The sequence below is a fragment of the Macrobrachium rosenbergii genome, chromosome 36 (assembly GCF_040412425.1).
Source record: "Macrobrachium rosenbergii isolate ZJJX-2024 chromosome 36, ASM4041242v1, whole genome shotgun sequence".
In the NCBI taxonomy this organism is placed as follows: Eukaryota; Metazoa; Arthropoda; class Malacostraca; order Decapoda; family Palaemonidae; genus Macrobrachium; species Macrobrachium rosenbergii.
In genome coordinates this window covers 27,410,289-27,422,788 of record NC_089776.1, presented here as the reverse complement: position 1 = coordinate 27,422,788, position 12,500 = coordinate 27,410,289, and the positions used below count along the sequence as shown (strand labels likewise).

Genomic DNA, 12,500 nt, shown 5'->3' with positions numbered 1-12,500 from the left:
TACATTTCCATGGTCCACCTTCGCTGATATATATATATATATATATATATGTGTGTGTATATATGTGTATATATATATATATATATATATGTGTGTGTGTGTATGTGTGTATATTATATATATATATATATATATATATATATATATATATATATATATATATATATATATATATATATATATATATATATATATACAAGTACATATATATACACACTATTACAGCACTAATTTTCGTAAAATATACTCAAACTATGCTAAATATTCTTGGCCGAGAGTACATTAGTTGCCGTTTAAAATACGGGAAATTATAATTCTATATTTTTAATCCTATCGAGCCGTAAATAAATTGTATTTTGTGATCTAACCTCATTGCACGCCTTCAAGGCAATTGTTTGTTGAGGCTAGTATTAAACTTTTATTAATGGTTTTATTTTAAATGGTGCGTGAATATTTGCATTTTAACCATAGATACGTTTACATGAAAACTTTAAGCCTGCGTATTAGTCTTGAAATGTGTTTTTAACTGGTTCTCAGCTCGATAGAAAGGCGTTTGTTGTTTTTAGGAATATTCGGAAGTATGCTTCGAATTTAATTTCGAAGAAGTCTACGGTTTCTTCCAACCAGATTTCACTATCCTCCTCGGAACTCTTGATTCGCTGTAACTGCTTCCTTGATATGATGAACTTTCGTTAAGTCTGCTGTGCTTCTTATATTTCGCTATCCCGATCATAATTTTATTAATTTTTTTTATTTCAATCATGACTGTGTTTATAGGTTAAACTTCTATTAAACATCTGCGGCTTTTTTTAATGGATTTTTCTGTCATTTGCTGAGCTCTAGTTTATTCATTATCTCGCTTCCACATCGAATGAAATGTAATTGTGTCTAGAGATTTCATTCATAGATGATAGAAATATGCTGATTCTTCCAACTGTATTTCATTCACTGCTTTTAGGTCACTTGAAATGGTCATGTTTCTCGAGATTTTATGCATAGATATGTTGAAGTTAGTGTCAAGCTGCAAGAAATTCAAACCAGAATTCATGGTATGATACTGCAGACTCTCTAGTGATTTTCCAAGAATATTGTAACAAGGTCCTACACATACAATTTTAAGATGATGAAAATGTGAAACCTGTACCTTTGTCTTCACTATCCCTACCTATTGCCCCTCATGAAATTAAAACTAATTTTTGAAAACCATAATGGTGAAATATGGCTCCTCCTGCCATATTTCACTGGCTGTTAAAATTAAATGAGAAGCAGTTGAGATAAGAATTAATTGCCAGACATTTTTATGGTAAACTTTCAAGTTTCAAATAACTGAAGAATAGCAGTCGCAATATAAGGTTTGAAAATCTCTACCGACGCTCTTGCAAGCAGCATCCTGCCAGGGTCCTTTCCTGATAGTTGTTAGAAGAGCAAGCGGCTCTAAATCCTTTACCAGCATGATATTTTAATTGATAGGAGTGATGGGGAAGGGACGAGGGAGATTTAATTAATCCCGCTTCTGTTTCACGGCAGGAGAAGAGATTGGCGTTGTTTATCCTTCTATTAAACGAAGTGTGCATCGAAAACAATATTCTCATGAGCGATAATCGTCGTCTTTGCCCTGGTATATTTTATAGAATTTCCTCCGTTAAAATTATTTTTACTAAAATATTTAATAAATACAATTGTTTACTCTAATTTAGTTTAATTAATCCTTCGTTTTAATGCATATTTTTTTTTGTCTTCATGATTTTTAAAACTTATATCCGTCCTTTGCAATCAGCATCGCTTATTATTTATGTTTACTATAATATTCTAAATCGTTCCAAGAAATTTAGTCATGCAGCATCGATTGAGAGGGATGCATGTTCAAGAGTGAGAGAAATTGGTTATGTTGTGATAGAGGGCCCTGAAGTGATTGAGATTTTGAACCAAAGTAGGGTGCATTCAGGAAGATAAATGAGAAAAAGATTAAACAAAATGATATGCCTATTCGAAAATTAATTTAAATTAGAACATTGTTCTGGTGAGACCAATAACAAACGATGATATTAAAAAAGAATGATTGATATCCAAGAAGTTTTATGTTTGAGATTAGGCGAGGACCAGAAAAAGAACGGTGTAAAAGAAACGCACGGTAACGATAAATAGTCTAATAAAAGAAACCCGTTACTAAGGGCATGGAAGCTAAGTTTATGCCGTTTGTGGTAATTGACTAAAAGAAAGATTATAATTGAAGATTGAAGATCATGAATACAGTATAAATAGATGGTTTCTTAATAGCCATTTGGAATATGGAAGTCTTTGTAGGAGAAATTCGTTTTGTTTTCCGGGCATGTTTTATGCAATGCATTTTGCTTTGAAAATAGAATTAAATGATATTGGTTCTCTCTCTCTCTCTCTCTCTCTCTCTCTCTCTCTCTCTCTCTCTCTCTCTCTCTCTCTCTCTCTCTCTCTCTCTACAGGGTTTCAATCTGTCTCATGTTTTAAGGTATTATACTCTACAGGGTTTACTATTATCATAAAGACTGCAACTCTTGTCGAAATTGAAAATATCACTTTTTCACTTTTTGGGGTCACATACACTCACTCACACATAAACAATGAGAAACAGATATATATATATATATATATATACACATAATATATATATATATATATATATATATATATATATATATATATGTGTATATATATATATATATATATATATATATATATATATATATATATATATATATATATATGTATATATATATATATATATATATATATATATATATATATATATATATATATATATATATATATATATATATATATATATATATATATATATATATATATATATATATATATATATATATATATATATATATATATATATATATATATATATATATATATTTATATATATATACTCTGTATATATGATGTGTGGCAATATGCCCGTGTCGATGTAATTAGAAAATTTTTCCTGCACTTGATGAGGTGTTACACATTTAGAGCGGCTAAATGGAAGACCAGGTGTCACTCCCTAATTATACTTTCATTACTTATATATTTATGTTCCCCTGTAAAGTATGACAATGCAATTTTTAACGAAAAATATGTTAATCGAATTAGATTATATTAATTTTTTATTTAAACTAATATACTGATAATGAGAGTAATAGTTATAGGACACCATTAATAGCTCTAGAACACGGAAGGCCGAGTGTTTTGGAGTCAGTGTCTAAAGTTAGACGCAGGACTCTTTCTGCCCGACGGGTCAGGTCCTTGTACATCCTATTGACCTATGGCTAATGAGCTGCTACGGCACAATGGCCCGTAGATACCGATAAATATAGTAACATTTGCGTAACTTATCACTCTAAGAATAGCCTTCTCTGTTCTGCCAACGGGACAGATCAAATGAATCACAGCCCTAAATAAGGGTCTTTCCCTCTTTTGGGGCCGAAATGTGAAGAAGGTCGGATTGGGAACCGGATCCTTCGTCGTGGTGTTTCATTTCTTTCCCTTTGTCTTCTTTTGGTGTCATTATAGTTGTCATTTTGTCATTATTGCTGACGTAATAATTGTGATCATCGAGGACTGATTCGTTTTCTTCTGTTTATTTATGGTTGCTGTTATTAAGCCTCGGTCTTTTCAGTAGTCATTATTGGCGACAGATGGGATTATTATTATAGTGTAGTGTAGTGCAATTCTTTTGTTATTCTCCTTATCCTTTTATTATTGTTAAATAACTCTCTTCGAGGTCTTCGCTTCCAGGATCAGATTTGTTATTGCTTTAATGTTATTTAGTGTTTAGTGGCCTTGTTATATCTTTCATCTTTTTATTATTATTCTTATCTGTATTTGGCTTATGTTTTCAGTATCGTGTTCGTTATTCATTTAATTTTGCGAGGTGTCTCACATTCCTTGTTGTTCCCTCCACCATATACAACGTCGACTTGGAATCGGGGTGTCACGAGTGTTGTAAATAATGGGTAATCACCTTTCCCCTTATGGTTGTCTTTTATGGCCTGAAATTACAATTGAGGAAGCGTAACCTTTTTCTTGCTGTTGGCTTCTCAAGTTACTAAATGTCGTCTTTGGTATGACGTTTTTTTATGCGTTATATTTGTTGTTTACCTATGCATGTATTAATTGTTATTCACTTAGTTATTTTGCTTAGCTTTTCTTAATGAAGCATTCCGAATGTGCTACATGGCAACTTTTGCTATGACCAAAATGACTTTGCTTGTTTATATATACTCTGTTGTTCCTTTACTTCTTTATTTTTCAATTTTGTATTTATTTTGCATATATATATACATACATATATATATATGTATGTATATATAATATATGTATATGTATGTATATTATATATATATATATATATATATATATATATATATATATATATATATATATATATATATGGTATATATATAAATATATTGTTATGTTACATATTTGGCCTGGTTGGCAAATGAAATGAATTGATTTTTGAAATTGGCCTTAGGGGCCACTTACCCAGAACCAAATGTGTAATAAAGAATGCAACACACAAGATAACTCACCTTAGTGATACCTCTAAAATAAAAGGGGAGGTCACCATGAAAACCCTTAGTTACAATAAATTACTTTATTTCACACAGTTGAAGCAGGGGAAATAAATCACGACTGGTGTGCAACCCAGCAAGGCAAACACAGCAATAAAACTAAAACAAATTTACAGCTAACTGGCTTCCAGAAAGAATGATGAGTTTGACATAGTAGGAATGCAGACGGGAGCCCTTGGCTCGAGAATAAAAAGTTCTACTATCTTGTAATCAGTTGCAGGAGCAGGTGGCTTGCATGTAGCGAAGTTGAATTAATTGCCCCCCTAAGGCAACTTCTCACAGGGAGGCTGGTGGCAGATATACGAGGGGGACGAGGTAACACGTCTCTGGAAATAGATTTATTCCAGATAAGGGTTCTTGCATAAAGGATTCTCTCACTCGCAATAATTCAGCACAATGGAGGGATGATTAACTGTGTGTCACTGAATTCAAAGGATTATTTCATCAACAGACGTAATTCATGATAATAGCAAACAGATCTCAGCAAAGGAGATGAAATCTGGGGAAAGAAATGAGAGATTGAGTGGGAGATAAAGTAAACTGGTACTCAGTTGCAAATTTCTGACTTACTGGGCAATTCAGATTGCAAGTGCGCTTTTGCAAAATAGCTAGACGAGCCACTATGTCTTCAGTTAACAAGTTAAAGGGCTGCTTGTAGTCCGGGTCTCTTGTGACCCATTGCCAGTTGGTGGCAGAGTGCCAAAATAGATACGGCCTGAGATTCGGGGCTTAGCAGGTCAGAGCCCGCCATTCCTGGAAAAACAGTCGAGTACCAGCAAAAGGAGAGCACAGGGAAATAGTTCTTATGCCAAGGGTATAGAGCTACTTCTAGAACGCCTGTTCCCCAATGAATCACTTAATCTTCCTATCTGGCTTGACCCCTTTTGCGAAGCTGGACCCCAAAGTTTCGTTTGATTCTGACTATCATCAGGTATGGGGTACTCCCCCTTAATGGATTGTAATTTGAGCCCTATGTCCGGTATACTGAGAGACTGTGGTGGCTAATATTATATATATATATATATATATATATATATATATATATATATATATATATATATATATATATATATATATGTATTTATATATATATATATATATATATATATATATATATATATATATATATATATATATATATATAATATGTGTGTGTGTGTGTGTGAAAACTAGGTACCTTGAGATGCAGCTATGTGACAGAAAGGTCATGTGTGTGTGTGTAAAATGAAGTATAGCTTGTGTAGTATGTAAGAAAGTTTGCGAGATAAAAAAAAAAGTCAAGCAATAGAAAAGAGACACGACAAGCAAAAACTTGAAGGAGAGTTGGTTGTTGTTCTGCAGGGAAGTAAATCCATAGGGAAAGGTCAGTGACCTAACGTGTATCAATATAAAAGATGCAGATGGAGAGTTGTCTGAAGAAGTCAGTGTAGTCTGGGTCGGTCTAATGAGTATTTCGAAGTTGTGTTGAATGTGGAAGAGGAAAGAAAGCACAGCTGAATGGCGCAGTATTGACCAAACTCTGTTTAGTCGGAGAAGTCTGAGAAAGCTTTAAGGAAATTACTTGAGGGAAATTAAGAGATTGGTGAAAGGAAAGAAAGAAGGAGTTATGTGAGATGGTGTTTCGGTTGTGTTAGTGTGATTGACTGGCTGACCATGGTTTGTATGGAATGTCTGGATGGGGAAAAAGGTTCCGAAAGAATGGGAGGAATAATTGTTCCTTTGTGCGTAAAGTGGCTGCAAACATTAGAAAGCAATAGCATTTCTTAGAGTAAAATGGAAATTGATATGTAGAATTTTGCTTTTAGGACTGAAAGAGAAAGATTCGTTTGGGGCTGCGCAAGGAAGAAGGTTTGTGAATCAAGTTTCTGTTATGAAACTGAAGTAAGGCTTTTGAAAGTAAAGGGGTAAAGCTGTATGTTGCATACTTAAAATTGTTAAAAGCTTATGTTGGAATCATTAGAGGCAGTTATGAGGGTATTGAGAATGTATGGTATAGAAGATAGGATGTCGATAGGAAGTAAAGATTTTAGGATGAAAACGAGATGTTTGTTAGAATATGTAAACGGCTGTGACTGGTTTCGTGTAAAGCTTGGTAAGAGACTAGTCAAAATTATTTCGGATGGAGTAGTGCAAGAAGTCAGAGAAAGAACATTTTATACAGGTGTAATGCTGTGTTCATGACGGTGAAGAGAAATTACGGAAACTAATGGGAAGCGTTTGGAAGTTTTTGGAAGAGGAAAAGGTTGGGAGTAAATGTCAGCAAAAGTGAGGTTATGACGGTAAATGGAAATCGGTAAGATGGACCACTAAATTTTCGGATCTTTCCTAGATAGTGACCCCCAAAGGGTTTTAACCCTGTTTGTATCCACCCTTGCGGCGTGTTTAGTACAAGCCCGTTGGGGATTACCGTATAAACATAAACAAAAGATTGTAAATATCATAAAGATATTGACCCCAAGAAATATCAGTCCTAGATAATGATCCCCGAAAACCCTTGGGGTCACTATCTGGGAAAGATCCGAATTTTCATACAAGAATTGAGCAGTAGGTAAATCTGACGAATGTTGAAAGGGCAGGAGAGTCACAGAGAAGGTGACGCAAGAAACGTCAAGACGTAAGAAGTTGCAAATTTTTCGAAAGTTTTCCGTACAGGGGATTCATCCACAATTCAACAGAGTATGAATATTGCAATAACCGTTGTGTTGTTCCTTTATTTTATGAACTTCCACAAGAAGAGACCACTTAATGTATACATATATGGCACTCTTCGTGACGTAATTGTTCATTATCCACTACTCACACCTCATTCCTCAACTCTCATTTTCTATTTATCACGAAAAGGAGTCAAGTTTTTGCTCTCATTGATTTGTAGAGCATACATTTTGATATCAGATTTTGTACTCTTATTCCCAACTTTATTCGTCCGTTTACTTTATATTTTACCCTTTCACTGGGTTTTTTCCTATTTCTTACCTAACAGCATTACTGTATTTTCAGTGTTTCCTAACACACAAACACAGAGCCGCTGGTTTGGAAGAACCATTGAACCCAGTGGATTTAATTTCAATTATCCCGAACCCTCCCTCATTTTCCGAAGCCATGGTGTTTCATCGACGACTTCAGTGCCCAGTATTATAGGAACTTCTTTTCTGAATACTTTTTTGTTGTGTGATTATAAGAACCGAATATTCCTATGAAAAAGTATAGCAGTTAATGCATTTCTGAAGAAGTAACACGATGTGCAGGAAAGGCAAATATTATTTTCTTGGATATTCCTTAAATACGAGAATTTAACCCTGATGGTTTTTAAGCCAGTGAATTAGTAAGTTCAGTATATGTATATGTATATGTATATGTATATGTATATGTATATGTGTATATATATATATATATATTATTATATGTGTGTGTGTGGGGAGGGCTATATATATGTATATATATATATATATATATATATATATATATATATATATATATATATATATATATATATATATATATATATATATATATATATATTGAACGTACTAATCCCCTGACTTAACAAAAACATTAGGGCCAAATTTTCGTGTTTATGGAATATCCAAGAAGACAACGTATATATATATATATATATATATATATATATATATATATATATATATATATGTGTGTGTGTGTGTGTGTGTGTGTGTGTGTGTGTGTGTGTGTGTATGCATGTATATCTATATGCATACAGCTTTTCCACTGAGAGTGTTGCTAGCTCCATGCCTTTCTCTGCTATGGCAGCGACCAATCACAATTTACCAATCACAATTTACCGATCACATTTACATAATAACTTATAAAGTCAACAGGGGAACAATGGATTTTTCTGTAACGAGGTTATAAACTCCTTTCGTTTACTAGTGATATTCTCCCGTTTAAACGTGTTCTTGGAGACAAGTATCCAAGTTTTCAGTTGAAGGAATAGAATATTTCTCTGATGATTTATTTCAAGATATTTTTGAATATAGTTTTTTTTTCCATGTTGATTAGTCACTCGCTTAGTATCACTCATTTTTAATAGTCATTCTTTGAATAGTTACTGAAATATATTTTTCAAAAGGCTGTTTTGAGATATCTGTCGTAATCACCACCTGAAAATTTATGCGAGAAAATCGTCGTATTTACTTTCCATGAATGAAGGACCTGTGCTTCCATTTCCAAAGCCTGGAAACGTTTCTTTTCCAACGTTTATTTTCTTATCATCTTATCTTTCGGAGATGAGAGAAGCCTTTGATTCTCGCTTTTTATCAGAAAATGAGTAAAAGTGAAATTCTGCCGTTTCAATAGAAACTTCAGTTTTTTTGTGTCCGTCCCGCAAATAGGAATCATAGAGAGGGCCGAAAGCCTGTTATGTCTGAGGCTTATTTTGTGGGGAAGAGTGACGAGAAAGGGGAAGGAAAATTATAGAGTAGGATAAAGAAAATAAACCGAAGAAAATAATGACAAGAAGCGGTCTGCGAATATAGAGTGAGAAGACCACGGAAGGAATATAGTGTTAAGGAAAGGTAAACAATACAGAGCGAAAGAAAAAGGCAAGAACACAATGAAAAGTATAATGATGAGGGAAGTAAAAGAATATTGTAAAAAAAAAGAATATCTCATGACAGACGAGAAAAGTCATATTATAGAGAGGGAACTTCCCTGACATTTTTTCGTATTTATTTGGAGGTCATAATGTTCAATCAACGTTAGATTAATGAGTATTTCAGTAACAAAATGTTACGTGCGGTTTGCCGTGACTGAACGAATATGTTCATTTCCTTGCTGACAAGATACTTGTCACCAAAGCTTATATATCTGGAAAAAAAATCATTGTGTAATACTGTGTTGTCTGCATTACGCCTACGCTTAGAAGTTTTAAAAAGATGTACTTCTCATAAAATGTATTTTAAGGTTGATGTGAGAAATGAGGAGAAAGGATTTGATTGAAGGCTTTCATTAGTGGACAAGAAATAGACAGGGGGGAGTAAAACCAGGAGGTTTGGCCTTAGGTTAGGTGTGAGAGAAAATAGGAAGGGTTTTAGCAAAGGCGATTAAATTATTGTGATATTTATGGGTAAGAGGTTATCAGACCGGAAACCTTTACCGCGGGTCAGAGAATAGACAGAAGATTTTAAGTATCGATAGTTAATAAAGTGCTTTCTCAGAGGAGCGCGAACAGAAAGAGGTTTATTAAAGTTTAAGAAAAGGACAAAGCGTTCAAGAATACAAAGAGTGGTATCGACGAGGATGAATAGTTTCTTAACTAGGGTCCAGGAATAAGCTTAAAGATTTTTGAAGGACATAGAACGGGAAAAGAGGTCTTAAAGAGGGACATGGGGCAAACAGAGAGTTTTTAAAGGATATGAAACAGAGATGATGTAAAGAGAGACACCGGAGAGGCAGTTTTAAAGCATGGCATTGGACACAAAGGAATTTTAAAGAAGAATCAGACAAGGAAGTTGTAAAGAGGAACATGGAGCAGATAATGGAGTTTTACGGAGGGACAAGGAATAGGCAGAGGTTTTAAAGAAGAATAAAGTAACTGAGATGTTAATGGGAGGGATAGTGGTTGACGATGAGGATTTAACAAATAGGGGAATGGATGGGTTTTATTGAAGGACAAGAAATAGACGCAGAGTAAGGAACAAACAAAAATATTTAGAGAAGAGACAGTAAATAGGCAGAGGTTTTAAAGAAGAATAAAGTAACTGAGATGTTAATGGGAGGGATAGCGGTTGACGATGAGGATTTAACAAATAGGGGAATAGATAGATTTTATTGAAGGACAAGAAATAAACGGAAGGTGTTGAACGTCAGAGTAAGGAACCAACAAAAATATTTAGAGAAGAGACAGTAAATACCCAGGTTTTCACGTGTGACATGGAATAGGGGAGAGAGAGAGAGCTATTTGATCTGCAAACGAGTTATAAAAACTTTTACCGAGGGACAGGTAATAAAGACGGACTTATTGAGAAACAAGGCAAAGGCAATAAGGCTGAAAGCGGAGGAACAGACGCATCGATTCTCTCGCCTGCTCACTGGCTCACTTGGCGGCCCATTGCCGCTTTCATATGGCCTACGACTGTTGCAGCTTCTTTGACTATCGTTTTTGTACAATACAAGGCCTCGGCATTTACCCTACGCATAACTCTCCTGTAATGTCCAGGCATGAGGCCAATACAGAGATTAATTCCGACTCCGAAGGTAATCATTCAGTTATGGACGGTTGAAAAGGCAGATTTATCTGTGTCTGAGAATATTTGATTTTCCTACAGTGGTGTTTGTGGTGTCTTTGAATTAAAATTTAGCATTACAGTTATAATCGTACCGAAACTGCCTGCTAGAAAATTTCTCTACCACCTTCTTTAGGAAATCTGGATAGGCTTTTAGAGAAATTTATAAAATACTTGGGAAATTGTAAAATACATGTTTTTTTAATTCAAAGATAGACTGACATTGTGGAAAAGACATGTTTGCAAATACAAATCCTAGGTGGGAATTGATTCACGGGATAGGCTTTTAGAGAAATTAATATAATACTTGCGAAATTGTAAAATACATGTTTTTTTTAATTCAAAGATAGACTGACATTGTGGAAAAGACATGTTTCCAAATACGAATCCTAGATGGGAATTGATTCACGAAAATGAGTAAATATCGTCACAACCACAACGATCATCGACGCCAATTTTGAATAAAAATAAAATATGACTTGTGCAAAAAAAAAGTGATGAAAAAGGGCAATATAAAATTTCCGGCCAAATAAATGAGGGATAGAAATTCCTGAGCCCTAGGTACAGCTGATGCTGACGAAATGATTGAATATGAGATGATGATGGATGGTGGAGTGAAAAACTGTGTTCCACCATGCACCGCTTTTAAGAAGGGGAAATGGGATATTCAATGCCGATGACCAAAACAGGGAAAATTGCTTAAGGCCAAAACAGGGGGAAAAATTACTGGAGGCCAAAACAGGAAAAAATACTTAAATATTTTGAGTGAGATGGAGGCGTGCATTAAGATTTGCAGTCCTTGATAATACCCTGTAGGATGTGTTTCGGAGAACGGGAAGTGTCTTTTTATAGTCCTTTTTTTAATGGTTTAAAATAACACTACGTATCAGAAAGAATGGGAAAGTCGGCAGTTCTTGAGACGCGTATAACATGCAGACAGATAGTACCGTTATTTTCCATTTCACTGAATTTTAAGGATTACGTCCTTTAGGTCAAAGAATTGATCATTCTTTTATTCTTTTGTTGAGTTTAGTAGATGCAACATGCATTTGCATTTTGATTTACCTAAAGAGAGGCTTCACGACAGTTTTATCTATTCTGTTCGTACTGTTTAGTTATTTTAAGGCTGCCCTAATATATTTTTGCTTTTATTTTTCTCTATTTGTATATTTTAAAAGGATGAAATACCCTCATTTTTATTTTTGAAGGAAAGTAATTTCACGTGGACAGGTAAATGATTTTTCATTTCGGTCCGTAATTGGAAGATTCTTCCATTCTACCTGGTTCAGTAACACTAAACGATGTTTATTTTTTACTCTTAAAACCAGTAGATCCTCAGTTTTATTATGCTCAAAGAGAAGTTATTTTCAGTAGGCCTCAGTACACGGTAACAGAAACTTTATTGAACTTCTCCTCTTGTACAGAAGTTATACTTTTTAATATCAATCCACAAAGACCCCTTAACTTCTCTCTTTCGAGCATCCTCCCTTTAACCTGACTTGCGTTCGTTGAGTTCTACCTTGTAGGGTTAAGCTTCTTCATATATTTCTGCTAGGCCCGAGTTCGAGTCTCTGACCGGCCAATGAAGAATTAGAGAAATTTATTTCTGGTGATAGAAATTCATTTTTCGGTATAATGTGGTTCGGATTCCACA

General features: G+C 34.3%; 1 protein-coding gene across 3 annotated transcripts in view; it reads left to right on the top strand.

The window, feature by feature from the left end:
- Positions 1-12,500, top strand: part of LOC136825035 (Kv channel-interacting protein 4-like) — an 884,172-nt gene that overhangs the window by 683,166 nt on the left and 188,506 nt on the right. The window lies entirely within an intron of this gene.